The sequence below is a fragment of the Macrobrachium nipponense genome, chromosome 24, assembly GCF_015104395.2.
Source record: "Macrobrachium nipponense isolate FS-2020 chromosome 24, ASM1510439v2, whole genome shotgun sequence".
Lineage (NCBI taxonomy): Eukaryota > Metazoa > Arthropoda > Malacostraca > Decapoda > Palaemonidae > Macrobrachium > Macrobrachium nipponense.
In genome coordinates, this window is record NC_061091.1 from 4,370,892 (window position 1) to 4,390,068 (window position 19,177).

The 19,177-nt window shown below is 39.2% G+C and overlaps 2 protein-coding genes across 4 annotated transcripts in view; both read right to left on the reverse strand.

Moving 5' to 3' along the window:
- LOC135205200 (crustacean calcium-binding protein 23-like) overlaps nucleotides 1-6,150 on the reverse strand; it is a 20,049-nt gene extending 13,899 nt beyond the window's left edge. The window contains exon 1 of the mRNA XM_064235566.1: nucleotides 6,000-6,150. The gene's annotated coding sequence lies outside the window, so the exon portion shown is untranslated. The remainder of the gene's footprint in view (nucleotides 1-5,999) is intronic.
- Nucleotides 6,151-6,302: 152 nt separating this feature from the next.
- Nucleotides 6,303-19,177, reverse strand: part of LOC135205133 (zinc finger protein 160-like) — an 82,464-nt gene continuing 69,589 nt past the window's right edge. For 2 of the 3 annotated variants that reach the window (XM_064235550.1, XM_064235505.1), the window contains one exon: nucleotides 6,303-6,599. The gene's annotated coding sequence lies outside the window, so the exon portion shown is untranslated. Of the gene's footprint in view, nucleotides 6,600-12,020; nucleotides 12,144-19,177 lie in introns of all 3 variants that reach the window. The other variant, XR_010312492.1, reaches the window with a different exon arrangement.

Genomic DNA, 19,177 nt, shown 5'->3' on the forward strand with positions numbered 1-19,177 from the left:
GTACATTTCAACCTCCCCTTTCTGACATATGGGGTCCAAACAATTCATTTCACCAGCTTTTCAGCTCCTTTCTTTCGTCTGCGTTCGACGCCCACGGGGGACTTCGGCTTCGGGTGTTTGGCACTAAAATCCCTTCAGATATTCCTTTTTTTTTTTTTTTTCTTTTTTATAAAGGCCCCCTCCTCTCTTCCAGACTGTCTGCTGAGGTTTTACTACCTTTCTTGCTTCAAACGCACACATACATACATACATACACACACACAGACATGCACACTACACATACACACACACATTATATATATATATATATATATATATATATATATATATATATATATATATTTCGTGTGGGATTCCACGGAATTCAAGGCAGTATATGAATAGGCTTGAACTTGTTTACCTTGAATTCTCAGGTCTCCTCCTCCTCCGCCTCCTCCTCCTACCTTCTCCTACCATTGGAAGATGCAAGACACTTGTAATGCATTTTTGCAGAATATGATCTTGTGTATTTGTTTAGTAGATTATCAGGTCGCGGAGTCTGCTTGGTTGTTGGTACGTAGTTTTTGCTGATGAATCCGAGTTCTGTATTTCATCTCAAGAATGAGTAGATGCAAACCGTTTGTGCGTGTGTGTATTTATGTCGTATATAAACTTAGTACTATATATATATATATATATTATATATATATATATATATATATATATAATATATAAAAGTCATATCACATTTCCGTGATTCATATACATATATCGAGCTACAATGTCCTTTAATATCTAATTCGCTCTACCTCGGAATTAATATATTTTCATATAGTTAACCGAAGGGGAATTTTTTCTCGATAATTGACTTACCTGGACCCGGCGCGAACCCATAGAGCCTTTCAAATCCAGGAACGTCGGTGGTGTAGTAGGTAAAAGCTTCACTGACGTTCCTGAATTTGAAAGGCTCCATGGGTTCGCGCCCGGGTCTAGGCAAGTCTATTATCGAGAAAAAATTCCCCTTCGGTTAAGCATATATGAAAATATATTAATTCCGAGGTAGAGCGAATTAGATATTAAAGGACATTGTAGCTCGATATATATATATATATATATATATATATATACACTGAGACCGCTAAGCTACTAAACAAATACACAAGATCATATCCTGCAAAAATGCAATACAAGTGTCTTGCATCTCAATGGGAGGAGGAGGAGGGAGGAGGAGGAGGAGGAGGAGGAGGAGGAGGAGGAGGAGGAGGAGGAGGAGGAGACCTGAGAATTCAAGGTAAACAACTTCAAGCCTATTCATATACTGGCCTTGAATTCCCGCGGAATCTCTCACACGAATTATGCTCAAGAATGCAGGCGCCGCCGATGCACAAGACACGAGAGGCCGCGAGGATGCAGACACATATATGAGAGAGAGGCTGTTTAGTATATATACGTGTGGTTATGCAAATGTTTTGAACGGCGACAGACGGACAAAGCAGCGCTGGCGCCTTTGAGAAGGCGGGAAATTGCCAAAAAACGAAACGCAGGTCGCATGGGCGGGCATGCACGTGAATCTATTACATGAATCGGGGAATTAGTTGCCTGAAATTAGGGAGCACATTTTGAATGCAAGCAAAAAAAATGTTTATTGCAAGCATGAAATGTTTAATGCAAGCTTAAAATCAAAAGTGTAGACAAGTAAACGAATAACTCATGGGAGTTAAAGAAATGCAAATCGGTCTCCTCATGAGACAACATCTATCAAAATGGTAAGCCTGGGACTCATTTTCAAATGTATTCGTTAATTTTTATTAATATGTGCGTTGGATACAAATTTTCTCTGAGCTAAACATGCGTGCATGACCTTTGCGTGTGCTGAAGAGTATAAAAATATCGGCAGAGAGTTTTACTCTTACAATCAACATCATAAGTTTTTCCAGTTCTATAAACCGTCAAAGATTTAAATTTCCTAATCCTCTACTTAGGCCTAATCGTATCTTACCACCTTACCGTTTTTGTTACGCGTAAAGCAATGAACTCGTACCAAATAGAAAAAAAAAAACACACACACATACAAACACCAACCAGGCGTTTTCTTGTCGACAGGGCGTCTTCCATTGACACGAAGCTCTGTGGTCTGTTGAACACAATCGCCAGTTCTGACATCTCGTGAACATGTCGCGGGCACAATGGGAGAGAAAAATCAGCCGGTTTTTACGATAGCAAATATTTACGTACGTCGGCTCCGCTCTAGTTAATGCCATTCTTCTCTTTAATATTCGTTTATATTTTTTTTTAATACATGTATTATTTATTCTGTGGACGCTTGCTTGGCAAGTAACGGACGGACGTCGTACTTAACGATTACACGATTCCGATAGCATCAGCATCCCTGGCATTACTTGTTTCCGAATCTGCTGGTCGGCCATGGCTTTGGCTTCGTATCATCGTACCGAGAGTTGAAAGGCATTTAAAACAATAGGAGATATAACAAGCGATATAATAAAATAGTTAAGATTCGGACAGTCTCTTTCATGACTTGGGCTTACAAATAACTTAACCATGAGTCAAGAACTTAATTCTGTGCGGCTTCGTGCAGACCGAACGAACGAATTCTAAATGGTAGATTTCATCACACTCGTCTAGTAAATCATATACATTCCGTCCCTCTCCCCCATAACCCCCATCCTCCTCCTCTCTCTCTCTCTCTCTCTCAGGATACCAGTGACATCATCCTTGCTTAATTATATATTTTCATGCGCTAGTCTCTTTGTGAGTGAGGATTTCGTTTGACATTTGGCCCGCCGGTGAATCATCGCTGTAGATGCATTTTGCCTTAGTTCATTTAAACAATTAACTTCTCCAAGTGTTTCTTTTCAATCAAAGTATTATTACCAGAGAAACTCAAGCAACAATGAATATATAAAACTAATACTGCAAAAAGTACGTCTAGCAAAAATTAACAAAAATATCACCGCAGTGAGCTGTCTATACTGTTTTTTTTCCGCCTGTCCACCAGCCTGTGGTGGACGTTATGTGTAAGTTTTAGGTAAATAAAAGGATATCTGGGTGTACATTAAAAACTGAATAGTGTTTTAATAATTTACTGTATGCGAATTACACCGTTAATATTCGAAATACGATATTGTTATTATTGTTGAGTGTAAGCTGAATGTAACTATGTAAAGCCCGGGACGCAGTGTTACCATACGCAAACACCACAGGTTGGTGGACAGATGGAAAAAAAAACGAGTATATATAATTGAAAAACATTTAGTAAACAAAATTTTAAAAATAAAAACCTCTATAATTCCTTTCAAAATAAAATTGATAAAGTAACTCTGGCAAAAATCACTTATAAAAATAATACTGCAATTATTAATTTAGCTGAAAAACATTTAGTTCAGAAATAAAAATAATTCGATAATTTCTTTCAAAATGATATTAATAAAGTAACTCAAAAAATAAACTAACAAAAATAATACTGCAACTATTAGCCTAATTGTAAAACATTTAGTTCAGGAATAAAAATATTCTATAATTCCTTTCAAAACTATATTAATAAAGTAACTCTGGTAATACATAAACGAATGAAATAATACTGCAACTATCAGCCTAATTGTAAAACATTTAGTTCAGAAATAAAAATATTCTATAATTTCGTTCAAAATAATATTAATAAAATAATACTGCAACTATTAACCCAACTGAAAACATATAATTAAAAAACAAAATTATGTCCAAAATAAAAAATAAAAATTAAAAAAAAAATCCGCTCGCGATGACGTAACACGGCCAGAAACTCCAATATATCACTTTCATATTCCACAAGGTAGAACAACGACGATGAAGAAGATACAACGCGAGCAGAGAAAACAAACAAGCAAGTCTTTCGATATACGTTCGGCCATGAGATGTTTTATTCACGAGCAAATCATTCCCGAGATATATATCCTATCACCAAAATGGTTTCTTCATATTCGGAGCGTCTTGGGAGGTGCCCAAGGTAGATTTGTTTGCGCTTGTTTTTTTTTTTTTTTTTTTTTTCCTATCTACAAACTTCCAGAGCAATACGACAAAAACAAGAACACCGATGATGAATAATAATAATAATAATAATAATAATAATAATAATAATAATAATAATAATAATAGATTACATCTCTCAGCCAAACAAACAAACACCAGTCAAAAATTACTGCTCACATTTTAAACAAAACCTTCGTGCAAACACATACTCACACGTGTATGTACCTATGTCCATACACATTTTAAACGAAACTTTTACGCATACACAAGCACACACACATATATAATATATACTATATACGTAATGTATGTGTATATATATACATATATCTCTCGCCGGTTCCATAGGCCTATGTATCATGTATCAAGAATGCAATCTACAGGCTGCATATTACACCATTTTTTCCACGCAGCGGAGACGAGTTAGCCAAGCAATGAAAACACCATCAAAAGAAAAAGAAATATCCCAAGAAGAATGAACGACAAAACATGAAACTTGTAGTATAGGCGTTACAGACCCTGACACCACAATTTCTCCTGGTACTATACTCTGTTTTTTTCCATCTGTCCACCGACCTGTGGTGTTTTTGTATGGTAACACTGCGTCTCGGGCTTTAGATAGTTACATTCAGCTTACATTCAACGATTATAATAATATCCTATTTCGAATATAAACGGTGTAATTCGCACACAGTAAATTATTAAAAGACTTTTCAGTTGCAATTGTACACCCAGATATCCTTTTATTTACCTAAAACTTACACATAGCGTAACTATCTAAAGCCCGGGACGCAGTGTTACCATACGCAAACACCACAGGCGGGTGGACAGATGGAAAAAAACAGAGTATAGTTAGTTATTTCATTGACAAAAATATACAATTACTAGTACAAATTTGTGTGTGTGAGAGAGAGAGAGAGAGAGAGAGAGAGAGAGAGAGAGAGAGAGAGAGAGAGGGGGGGGGGAATTGAAAATGGTGTATTTTAATTATTATTATTATTATCACAACATATAATATCCATAAAATAAGTACGCAACATGTTACTCAGTGAAAAAAAAATACTAATATGAACACAGCATCTCTGCCAATAAATGTTACCAATCTCCTTACATGTTACAAGTAAAGTATACTCGTATGCACATCGGTAATCCAAACCGTCTCTCATATTGGTCTAAAACTGAAATCCCCCAAATGTTATTATAGACCATCAAAAAAGAAAGAAAAAAAATATCCTCACCTGAAAACAGACTATTACAAAGTAAGTTCAAGCCACTAATTTGTTACTGATGAGAACCGGCCGTCTCCTAATGGTACTAATTTCCTCGTTTCGTCTTTCATAGAGATTTTTTTTCCGGTATGTCTTTTAATCAGTAACTTCCCTACCTTAAACTCTGTATTGGTGTGCGTACGGAAGATTACATCCAAATCAACAAATGACGGATATATTTAAACCGTTTGATGTAACAATTCAACAACATAAACTACTTTTGAACGGGGACCTGAAGTCTAAAAATCACGGTATAGACATAATTTAAAATTTTTAAAAACCCTATAGAAGTTTCCTTGATGAAAACAGAGCTACAATATATAAAAAATTTCATAAAACTGTAAAAGAAAAAAAAAATCATATACCATATATGTGCGCAGTAAATATATATTTTTAGAGTTGCACAGAAACGACTCGCCACTTCAAGTACTCGTTAATTTTACATTGATCTCGACCAGCGTTCCTGGAAATCAATTATCTTCGAGTACGAAAGCGTCCCTGTGAATCGCTTCGTTAAGCGACGGCTGAAATAACAGTCATTTGTCGTCTTACGAGTCGATTCTGACAGTCTGCTCCGTATACCCCACGATTTTCAGTGTAATTTTCATGGCGGTTTATGTTTAAAAAAAAAAAATACTTTTTATCTACATAAATATATCAAAATGAAAGGGTACAAACATAATTCTCAAAACGATACGACAAAACAAAGAGGCACCAAAAACTCACCTTACGGGAGTTCGTAGACCACGCCCACTGAGCTGTCAAGGAGATCTTAGTATAGATGGGAGACTCACGTTGGAGGATGTTACCGGTGACCTGGACGTTGGCAAAGTGGCCGAGGCGTTTGTGTAGATCCAGCACTTAGGATATACCGGCGTAACATCCTCCCCCGCCCGCTGTGGGACCTCAGCGTGACGTGTGGGGGGAGGGGAGGAGGAGGAGGAGGAGGACTCTAGGATACACATACGTACAGACAGACAGAGAGAGAGAGAGAGAGAGACACGCGCGCAAGAGCGCAGCCATTGCCGGTTTCGTCGAAGGTCGTAAAAGACGGCGGCGGGGGCGGCGATGTCTGCTTCTGCCGTCTGGTCTCTCTCTCTCTCTCTGTCTCTGTCTCTCTCTCTCTCTCTCTCTAACCGCCCACTTGCCCTAGACCGAAGCGATCACGTTCGGGGTTCAGGAGCCTTTCAATTCTCTCCATCTATCGTCATTTTATGGCTGTACGTGTATGGCCCTTCTTCCTGCGCCGGTCGGTCCTTGATTTCGCAAATATTCGCTACTTTTGGCTCATCTCTCGAATCATCCGTGCCAGCGGGCGGCGGGGAACTGTGGGCAAAGATTTAAACAGGTGCCGAAAGAGTAGCAATCAATACATGACGTCATATAATGTTAATGTCATCGATTACATCATCACAGAAACCAAAGCCACGTGAGCAATCCAACATAATTACTGAAATAGTAGCCATAAATCTTGAATACAAAACTTAAAGGAATTCACTGTTGCCCATGGACGCGAATCAGGCAAAGAACCTGAAATCATGCCTACAGCGCAGCCTGTGAGGTGCACTGACGGCAGTAATCCCCCTACAGGAGATTTTGTTAAGAGATGGAATAGACCTATGTCGTGTTTCTTGAGATTACAGTTAAGGCTGAAGTCTCTGCGCTCAGTCAAATCTCTCTGAACAATAAATAAATAAAGTTAATACATAGAAAGTGGAAAAAAAATACAAAGTGAATATATAACCATCGACGGAGGTAACAACGGGACTGAACGACGCCTATACGGCCATGACATCACCTTGGTCGGACGTGAGACTTCATTGAGAGAAGAAGAAGAAGAAAGACATAATGGAGAAAGTATTCTGAAAAATGTCAACGGGAAATGCTCTCTACCCTAGTATCTAGTTGTGGTCATTTTTGCCACAACCACTCGCTCTTCAGTCATGGCGGTTTGGGGAGATTTTAAAACGTGTGAGCTGTGAAATGCGCAATACTGCTGTTCAAATTAAGACACTTTTAATTGAAACTATATATATATGATATAATATAATTATTATATATATATATATATAGATATACTATATATATTAATATATTAAAAATATAAAAAATAAATAAAAAATATAATAATATATTATATATATATATATTTATATATATATACTATATATATAATATATATATATATATATCTATATATATTATATATATTATATATCTAAGCACTAAGGTTCCATCAACTATCAACAACAGTACGAATAGTCTACAACATAGGAATTAGGCCAAAGGCCAAGCACTGGGACCTATGAGGCCATTCACCTCTGAAAAACGAATCGAGAGCTGAAAGGTCTTAATAGATGAGAATAGGGGCGGAGGTAACAGTAAAAGGAATGAAAAGGGAGTAAGTGCAGCTATGGGGGCCGAAGGCACGCTGCAAAGAACTATTATGTTAATTTGCCAAATTTTATCTACAACCAAAAACAGCAACTAACATAGTGGTAATACTGCAATCAGGAATGAATATTCACCTTTTTTTAAATACGGACGTGGAAAAAAAAATGGAAATCTGGCCGAAATTTATAAAAACTACAGCTTGCACAACGTGAACAAAGAAATTAATTTTTCAAACATTAATAATAACAATAATTAATAATAATAAATAGCAGTCACTAACTCGTTGCTTAAGACATTAAAACCAGCTTGCATCGAAAATTGCCGACAAAATGCACCAACAGAGAGAGAGAGAGAGAGAGAGAGAGAGAGAAGAGAGAGAGAGAGAGAGAGAGGCGGATTTTTCATTCCTTATTACTCGTACTAAGCAAACCTCTCTATGAGCCACCTGCATGAAACCTTCGCAGAGATACACAGAATCCAACATAATTTACATTTCCTTTCCTTACTTTTTTTTACAGATAACCTTTTCTCGTTTGTAACATTTTTAATAAGGAATGTAATGGGCTATAAAAATTAGAGCGCTCGGACCTATAAGGTCACCGAGCGCTAAAACGGAAATTGAGAGTAAAATAACCGGTTCTAAAGACTTCTGTTGCACTATGAAACAATTGTTAGGAAAGAGTGGGAATTCAGATGGAAGGGCGAGAATACAAGCAGAGGTATAGTAAAAGGAATAAAAGGGCAATTCTAATGAGTTCTCTCACAGTTCAATCTCAATTTGTAAAAGGAAAACAAACTGGAATTTTAGGATGTGAACTTCTTTAAATCTGTTCATTAAATCTTGCTTTAACGAGACTGCAAGGTTGGTTATTCATTTTGCATGCCTCTTCAATGACATACGTAGATAGAGATTACACAGACCATGTAGATTACAGTGTACCAGATTATGAACACTACTCTGTTTTTTCCATCTGTCCACTCACCTGTGGTCTTTGTGTATGGTAACACTGCGTCACGGGCTTTAGATAGTTACATTCAACAATAATAATATCCTATTTCGAATATTAACGGTGTAATTCGCACACAGTAAATTATTAAAACACTTTTCAGTTGCAAATGTACACCCACATATCCTTTTATTTGCCTAAAACTTACACAAAGCGTAACTATCTGAAGCCCGGGACGCAGTGTTATCATACGCAAACACCACAGGCGGTTGGACAGATGGAAAAGAAAAAAAAAAAAAAAAAAAAACAGAGTATAGTCTCAGTCACTTGAAATACAGCTACATTCTTACAGAGGAAATTGGCAGAGAGAGAACTAAAAAGCTTCATTGGTACAGAGGCTTGTGTGACTGACTATATATAGCCTTTATGGGAGACTATACGTATATAGGTATATATGAAGAATTGGGCCACCGTGCTTTATCTTTTCGTATGGCCTACATTACAGAAATGTAAGAAAACGTGACTAGAATTCAAAAGCACGGTGATGAGGGGAGGAAGTGGTCACTGGTCACATGAACAATTTTAATGAGGTTTTTAATGAAGACTATTATGCATGGCAAGGGGCAGCTTCAACTGGACTCAACTGACTGAATAGGTGGTGGTTTTGGTATGCTGTCGAACCAAAATATCTCATCCTCATAGACTTCCTATTAAGGTTTGCTCTTTTACATAAAAATATACATCACCTAACCACACTTTGATCCGCTGCTACTGGCACCAGACCTTCCACATCACTTTGGATTTTATTTCATCTGTGTAGCTACGTCACATGAATCCCAAACGTCTAACAACACAGGTGGTATTCTTACCCTCCACTATACCGTCTTTTCCTTTCCCAGCCGTTTTAATCTTATAAAACGTGAAATGTTTGTTAACGAAGTCAAGTCACAATGAAGACACCTTTTCCAGGACACTAAATTTATAGTACTATACTTGTGCTATTCTTACTAGCATTATCCTCAATTACAACCATATTCTGTCTGGTACATTTACAGTCTTTTATCCACATTAAACTCATCCTTTTATGTTGAATAGTTTATCTCCAATTCACCATCCCTTCTCCTCACAACAAGATTCCTTATCTCAAAAAAAAAAAAAATTAAATCACACACTTTTCACTACATGACCGTGCCACTTTAAATCACACAACTTCTTTTCACTTGTACTCACCTATTTACTTTGCATTTACATCTCAAGTCACCATTTCTTACGCTTTCAACCCTCCTCAGTTCAGGCATTTGTGAAATAATTGCTCCTCCAATATTAGTTCTAATGTCTCATTCTCAATCACTCTTTTCCCACATACTCGGACACTTTTAATAACAATGGGGCTTACTTCTCTCCCACATTCCTTTGAAATGTTTCCCCCTTCTCAACGTGACTTGAAAACCCTGGTCGTCATTTGGTTACACTGCATCTTACTTTTGTATGCTTGTAATCCCTTCAACTCATGGTGCCCTCCAACTTACTTCAACCTTTCAAGTGGCCCTCCTGACACCCCCAACAGTTACCACCAAAAGCATTCTCAGGTTCAAATCATACTCTCGCCAAGCATTGTTCACATTTCTCTCTTCTATTAATCATGTCAAAAATTCAACAGTATATGCTCCATCATCTAGGAATTTATTCTAACATTCTTCGGCTTATCAACCTTTTTCCTTTATAGATCTTCAGAACATTCACCTGATAAACTAACTCTACTTTTCCTCACATACTCATTCTTCTTCTTAATTTGTTACAAATTTTAAGCCGAGAAGTATACTTACTATGAAGCACAATGAATCGTAAGCATACTTAATCGCAAGCTGTCATGTGGCTTAAAAGATTCACTATGCTGTTAATCAATTTTTCCATTTAAAAAAAAAAAAAGCAATAAGCAACATGCAAGACCTGCATGCTTCCCAAAACTTCAAAACATGACTACCATTTGCACAGAGTTTTATGCTGCTGTACAAGATGTCTGTAAATAAACTTGTTACAGTTATCCTCCCACATGACTCTGTAGCATCAGACAAGATGGCACTTCCCATCATTACTGCAGAGAATTAAGCAATTCTACAAGTTCGCTATGAAGAAACCACTTTATTTTTAAAGCAAGCTGTTTAACTCTTCTTTTTTCCCAAGATTCCTAATGAATTCCATTTCTCCTTCTGGGGTTGGATGATGGGTTTTGGATGGATGGATGATCTTTACATCAAAATGAAAGCAAATTACAAATGCAAATTCTCAAATAATGTAGCAACCAAATGGAAGTTGATGTAGACTTCCACTGCTCATTGTGCCTTGCAACATACTACCTGTACCAGACATAAAATCTGCTGAAAGTTGAGTTTGGCGTGAGTTACTAACAAGGAGCATTAATTCTATAATCAACCCTTATATCCTATACAGACATGAGTCTTAAAACAATCCATCAGGACTCCAGGAAGTACGTATCTCCATTTTGTCAGCAAATGGGTTTGTAAACCACTTCAAAGCACTGTGCTTTGGACTGGAAACAGCCCTCAGATGTTCATGCAAGTGTTCACTTTGGTGGCAGGCCAAAATTTTTGTCAGTTTATCACACATTCGGTTTTATAGGAGGGATTACACTTACATTTTCACAATTCTACAAGAATTCTATTGATATTCTTGCTTCATCAAATATTATCCATACCATGAGCAGACTCTCTTGAATCTACTAGGGCGAATTAAAATTAATTTTAGATGACTATTTTGTATGGTTCGTTTCCCACACAAGGCGATGTCAATGTTAGGTCCTCTTGCTACAAATCTATGAAGCCTTCATCCACACCAGCTAAATAGCTTGCAACCATCTTGGGAGCAGTAACTTTTACATCTTGTTCAAGATATTTGCATTTGACGTCTGCCTTGTGAGCATTCCTTTTTAACAAGGATTTTGGGAGCAGGGAAACTTCAGGAAAGATTCAGGTGGCATATAAGGATGATTAACTTCTAGATCCTTTGCGTTTTAGGAGATGCCATCAACTAGCTCAATGAATCTGATCTGAAAAGGTTCAGACGATCTTGGCCTGCTATATCTTTAGAGTCAACAGCTTCCTTTGAAACATCAAAGGATGAGTTAATGGGGGTTGAACTCATCCTCAACACCAAACTCCTCCCAAATTCTGGTGGTAATTCATTAGTAACCAAATAAATGCAATTGGAGAGGTTCCACTTGAACAACACAATGTTCTAAGGCCTATAGTATTATGTAAATTATCCAATTCTTTCAATAAGATCATACTGTACTGTACTTGACAGCCAATCTCAATAACTTAGCTCATTCCCAATTAAAAACAGACAACTAAAATATATTTGATTTCTTAACGCTTCATTCACTGACTGGATTGACTGACTTCTGCAACTGGCAATCTCCTAGCTGTTGACCTATATCCAAGCCTGTCCTGATGGGCTACTTGGCTGCCCCGACACTTGTGTTGGGAGGTACAACAGCTTCATGTCAACACTGAGGACACAAAATGAGTCTATTAGAATGCTATAATGATCATTGCTTGGCTAGCTTATCATACACAGAGCAGTTTTTACAGAACTTAAAGAGAGAGGATTTTGATAAATATGAATTTTGACTGCCGAAATAAATGACATGAGGCATCTCTACAAACAGACAAGGAAAATCAAGGAAAAAAATCATCTATAGTATCTTTAATAAAATGATTAATATCTTATAATATACTGTACAAGTATATGCCCAAAACTAATTAGTTAGCTAAATTCTTAAATTGCACACCCAAAGAAAGATTTTTGCACTTTAGTGTAACAAAATTTGTGACCATCACAGGTTACGCTCCCAATCGACTACATATAATGGCACTCTACACATGCAGTCCCTCAATGTTCTGGACAGAACCTAAAAGTGGCAAGTTAAAATATATGACTCTACTAAAATTCAACCCTCCAAACATGACTTACATGTGTAAACGCACAATACATGCGAGCTGACTGCGAGTCTTGCTATGAAACATTTTAGCACTTCAGAAATGAATATCAATAAATAGTTTAACCAGGAAACTGAGTTAGCATTGTTACCGCTCAAAGGGGTATTCTTAATTCTCATAAGGTTGGCCCACAATGATGATGATGATGTTGATGAAATAAGTTACTATTAATATACTGCAAAAAGCTGAAGATTCTTAAAATTCAACTTTGATCACTGATTTGTTTCTGATACTGAACATAGTTTACTAGTTGAAAGTCTTACAATCACGAATGGCATTTTTTTATTTCTAGTGTCCTGCATTCTCTGACATTCAGGTATTGGGTCAAGTGGGTTATTCATCAAATAGTCACGAGTCTGACGGATGCGACCACTTCGAAGATGGACATTGTGATTTGTAGGAGGGCTTGAATGTTCTGGTGCAGATTACAAGTCCTTCCCTCTGAAATGGGACTAAAGATTCTTAAGGCTGAGTATATCGAGTATATTTGGCTTCCATACTCTCAAACAAATAAGACAAATACTTTGCATAGTAACATCAGAACTGATCTGTGTGATAGCCTCATCAGAAATCGTGCACTTTTCCATTAGGCATTTATGTATACAGCGAGTGGTTCCCAGTTTAACTGTACAACAAACATTAAATCCAAGAACTTTATAGTTTGGAAGGTAGGTATCAGACTGCTTCTTATTTCACTGTATTAAATCTTTCTCCATCTATCATGATGAAATTACACTCATTTTTCCAGCTGAAAACTGAAGCCCAAGGGTTTTATCATTTTTTGGCAGCTTTATGCTATAGTGTTCTCAACTATAGCTTATCTTCAAGGGGTATCATAGCCTTCTGGGGATAAAAAAAATCGTGCAATAGTACAGTTACTTCCACTCAAATCCTTTTTAATATGTTCTTCCAAGTGACACTGACAGTCAAGTGTAGATCTATTTTCAGCGATCATAGGTTTTTTTTTTTTTTTTGAAGTAACATATTAACCTTTATTCATCAAATTTTCCATCACTGAAAACAGATTTCGTCAAACACTGGTCTATACAAATTTGATTAATTATTAGTATTTTAGCCTCCAATGGCTATTGGAATAACAGCATGTCGCCATCCCTTTGGATTGTACGAAGATTGTACAATTGGAGTAACTTTCCTTTTTTGATTCTGGGGTGGGGGTGGAGTTAAATACACACTTGACCTGGAGATGTGCTACTAAAAAAGAAAAGGACAAATTCTAGTTCGGTAGTAAATCATATTTATCACTCTATATCTCTTCTGCTGTACAAAATTTCCATTCTCACACACTACTTTCTGTTCCTGTTCACAGAAGTGTTATCTTGTTCTCTCAATATATTCTTGATGTTTTCTACAAATCTTTGATACATAATGAATCATGACCTCACTGTCCATTATTCATTTATTGAGACATATCAGTGGTCTTATGTTTGATCAACCAATTTGTTTGAATATTTTTTTTTTATATAAATCTAACTGCAATGCGGTGTTACTCTTGAAGCTTTTCTTTAAACAATTCAATTTTTTACTGAATCTGTGTTGTTAACAAATTAGTTCTGTGACTTCTTCAGACCACCATGGGACTTTCTTTTCACTGTTATTGGCTTATTCACACTTATCCTGGCATCAGTTATGAAACTTGTGATGTATTCAGGGGTTTCATGGTGGTCTCTTAAACATTACAAAATGGAATTTGAATTCACATTATATTTAGATGTATAACAACTGACCTTCATAGTGAGGTACCCCCTTGTTATTTGTCTTTGGTTTTTGACTGAATCTGAAAAATTTCCTTTCTTAATTAAAAATGTTCAAGTTTCAGTGGCAATACTCTTGCAAACAGGAAGCTGAAGTAAACCAAGGTTGGGTCAAGCATCTTATTTTTTCTTAAGTGGAGCTTCAGTCTTATGTGTGATAGAATTATCTGAAAAAGGGGCCTTAAAAAATTTTCAACTTCTATGCAAGTGTCACCACCATTTGTATGAAATTACACATGGGGGTATGTTAATAAAATTAATATACCAAATTTGTAACTAATTTGTATTTTTCATAACTAACAAACCTGAGGTCTTAACATTAGGATTTACTAGCGCCAAGCTGGAAACCGGTAGAATTAAAATTACACTTGTGAGATCCAGGGACTAATGGCATCTATACCAGGTCACGGGGCATGTATACCCAGAATGCCCACGGCTACCTGTGACCCATCAGTTATATTTCTAACCCAGTTTAGACTGCTAGAGGGGTGGTTCGAGGTGGGCCTTTAACTGTTAAGACCTCAGGTTTGTTAGTTATGAAAAATACAAATTAGTTACAAATTTGGTATTTGTTCATACACGAAACAAACCTTCGGTCTTAACATTAGGATAGACTTACTATTGGAGGGAGGTAAGTCTCTACAACTGACTGGGAGTTTGCCACCTTATCCATTTCCGAATATATAGGGAAATTCTAAGAGAATGGACAATGAACCTAGGACCAAAGATATAAGCGGATCTATTGGTTTCCTCCCACTGGGTGTAGATACCATTCTACTGTTTACTCTTGTCCCTTGCGACTGGATCCACCTTCACCCCTCTTTTCCTTATTATCCAGAGGGGTGTGTTGCTACTGAAAAGTATATCATCAGCTAAGATAGCTTCACAGTATGGCTGACCATCTCACCTGCATCTAGTCCGTTCCAGCACATGACGGTACTCTCCTTCATATTGCCCGTAGTTAAAGGAGTAGGAAGAAAGTAGTAAAGAAAAAAGACCAGTCATCCCATTCATTCTACTTTCATACCTTCATCTTAGACTAGACGCAAACTGACCCGCCAGGGGCACTGGATGAACTATATCACTTGTTGGGCCGCCACCACTGGACCCAAGGAAAAGGTGTCCAAGGATCTATGGGCAACATCTTTCAAATAAAATGAGGTGAAAGTTGTTTGGCGCTTCCACACGCCAGCTTTCAGAATTTTATCCACAGACATGTTCTTCTTAAATGCCAGGGAAGCACTCACACCCCTGATGTCATGAGCTCTAGCTCCCATCTGGCTATCTGACCCTCTGTCTTCTGCAGTATAAGCATCTCTGATCGTCTCCCTTAGCCAAAATGATATTGTATTCTTGGACACTTCCTTCTTGTTCCGTCCTGTACTTACGAACAACCTCTGGCACCCCGCCTGAGGTGCCTTGTTTCTCTTTAAGTACTCCCTTAGTGCCCTGACGGGGCACAGGAGCATTTCAGCTTTGTCGTTGTCTACAAAGTCTGCCAAGGAAGGTATGGTAAAGGAGTCGAATCTGCCGTCTACTATTGTTGGATTTTGGGTCTTTGCCACGAATTCTGGGACAAACTCACACACCATTGATCTCCAACCTCTCGAGTGCTTTATGAGATATGAGAGGTCCATGTAGCTCCCCCACCCTTTTGGTTGAAGCCAGGGCCAATAAGAAGACTGTCTTCAGGGTCAGGCTCCTATCCGTGGACTGCCTTAGTGGTTCGTAGGGGGTTTTGTCAGACTACTCAGTACCTTGGTCAGATCCCAATCTGGGGCTTTTAGCTCCTTTGGTGGGCATGACTGTTCAAAGCTCCTCATCAGCATGGCCAACTCCCATGAAGACGATATGTCCACTCCTTTCATTCGTAAGACTGAGGCTAGAGCAGCCCTGTACCCCTTCACTGCAGATACAGACATATGTTTTTCTGTTCTGAGATATATCAGAAAGTCTTCTAACTGCTGAATAGTGGTACCGAGTGGAGACACGTTCCCTCTACGACACCAATCACAGTATGCTGACCACTTCCCTTGGTATACTGTCGCAGATGATTTTCTGATATTACCTGCCATCTGAGTTGCTGCTTTCTGCGAAAACCCTCGCTCTCGGAGGAGATACTTGACAGTCTCCACCCGTGAAGCGATAGGGACTTCACCGACTGGTGGTACCTCTCCACGTGAGGCTGACACAGAAGGTTGCTCCATGGAGGTAACTCTCTTGGCACATCTACTAGGAGTTCCAGTAGGTCTGGAAACCACTCTGCTTTCGGCCATAACGGGGCTACCAGGGTCATCTTGAGGTTCTGAGACCGCATTACCCTGTTCAGAACCTGACGGATTAGACAAAATGGAGGAAATGCGTACACGTCCAGATTGTCCCAGGGGTGTTGTAGCGCATCTTCTGCTACTGCCTCTGCGTCCGGGACTACTGAACAATACACTTCCAACTTTTTGTTGTACCTGGTTGCGAATAGGTCTATGATCGGTCCTTCCCACAACATGAGCATCCTGTCCACTACCTGTTGGTGTAGGGACCACTCCGTTCCCAGAATCTGATCCCTGCGGCTCAACTTGTCGGCCACTATATTTCTTTTTCCCGGAATATACCTGGCCTTGATGTCTACCAGGTTCTCTATAGCCCACTGGTGAAGTTGAACTGTCATCACATGTAACTGCCGAGAAACTAGGCCTCCTTGCTTGTTTATATAAGCTACTACTGTGGTGTTGTCTGACATCAATACCACTGAGTGTCCCTTTACTCTCTCCCTGAATTCTTGTAGAGCCAGGAAAGCTGCTTTCAACTCCAGCACGTTTATATGGAGTTCTCTGTCCTTGCAACTCCATTTTGCTGACACCATCAACTCCTCCATATGGGCTCCCCAGCCTTCTAGTGACGCATCCGAGAACAGCAAGAGGTCTGGGGAGGATTGTTGAAGGGGGACACCCACTGTCAGATTGTCGTCGTCCACCCACCACAGCAAGTCTTTCCTCACTTCTGCCGACAAGGGAATTTGCTCGTACGGGTGATCTACTGTTGGTGACCAAAACTCCTTCATCCTCCATTGTAGGGACCGAAGGTGTAGCCTTCCTTGTGGTACTAGCTTCTCCAGGGAGGTTAGGATTCCCAGCACCACCTGCCACTGTCTTTGCTGGCTGTGTCTGCTTTCCCAGGAAGGCATTCACCACTTGTTTGCATTTCTCTACTCTTTGGTCTGTCGGGAATACTTTGGCTTGTGTTGTGTCTATCACCATTCCCAGATATTCCAAACGTTGACTTGGATCCAGCTGCGACTTCTGCTGATTCACCACAATACCTAGGCTGTGACAAAGCTGCAGGAGGGCCGCCCTGTCCCTGAGTAATTTTCTCCCTGGACTTTGCTATCACCAGCCAATCGTCCAGATATCTTATTAGCCTGATCCCCTGAGCATGCGCCCACGCCGACACGAGGGTGAACACTCTTGTAAAAACTTGAGGAGACGTTGTCAATCCGAAGCACAGGACCTTGAACTCGAAAGCTTTCCCTGCAAGACTGAAGCGGAGAAATTTCCTTGAAGACTGATGGACTGGTATCTGAAAGTATGCGTCCTTTAGATCGACTGTCAGCATAAAGTCTCCGATTCTGACTGCTTGTAGAACCGTTTTCGGAGTTTCCATCTTGAAACTGGTTTTCCTTATAAACAGATTCAGCGTTGACAGGTCTATTACTGTCCTCCACTCCCCGTTGGCTTTGGGTACCAGGAAATCCTGCTGTAGAAGCCTTTTGTCGGACTGCATACTTGTTGCACAGCTCCTTTTTCCATCATCTTCTTCACTTCGTCCTGCAGAATAGTGGCCTTCTGAGATTTGTGGGCATAAGTGACGTGGGGTAATGGTTGATCTGTCAGGGGCGGGGTTACCTCGAACGGAATCAAATACCCGATCCTGAGAACATCCACCACCCACTGCTCTGCCCCTAGTTCCTGCCACACCTTCCAGTGATTTGCCAGGCAACCCCCCACTGGTGTGGCCGAGTGATGGGAGGCGCCCATCCTATCTTCTTGAGCCTCTCCCTCTTCCCCTATTGCCCCTTCCTCTGTTGTTTCTATTGTGAAAGGGCCGATGAGTTATCCTCTTTGGGGAAGAGGGTCTTGTGACTCTATTAGGGATGCTATGTCTCACTGTCTTCTTTCGAGACATCTGCTGTTGTCTTCCCTCCAAAGGAGTAGTTTGACTGTTAGAGGTTTTCCTAACTGCCTGTTGCACCAACCTATCGTTAGTGTCCATCCTTCTTCTATCTATCGCCTCTTCCAGTATGACCTCTGGCAACAGTAGTTGCGACTCCAAGATATCCCCATTCCTCATTGCTAACAGGGAATCCAAATCCACATTGCGGCTTAGTCTAGCCAATGCTGCATCTCTCCTCATTAGCAGGATATTTGCCCAAACATTGGCACTTACGTTTGTCAGGTACGCAATCGCCTTGGACCCTGACTGTAGTAATCTAATGAACAATGGTTCATCCACTACTTTCCTTGTTGCTTCCGAGGATGCAATTTTCGCCCACTGCTGTTGACCAAAGGTCTAACCAGGACGCAGCCTGAAAGACAGAAGAAGCTGTTGCTTCTAACGTAGCAGCCTCTTGGTACGTCATCGAAGGGCACTCCATTTTAACCTGATCCAAGGTTAATCCAGGCCTTAACCTTACAACATTAGGGTTCATTTGTCTAGACAGCAAAAGGGAACCTTCGGTGTCGTATAATATTTCCTTTGCTTTATCATTGGAGGGGGAA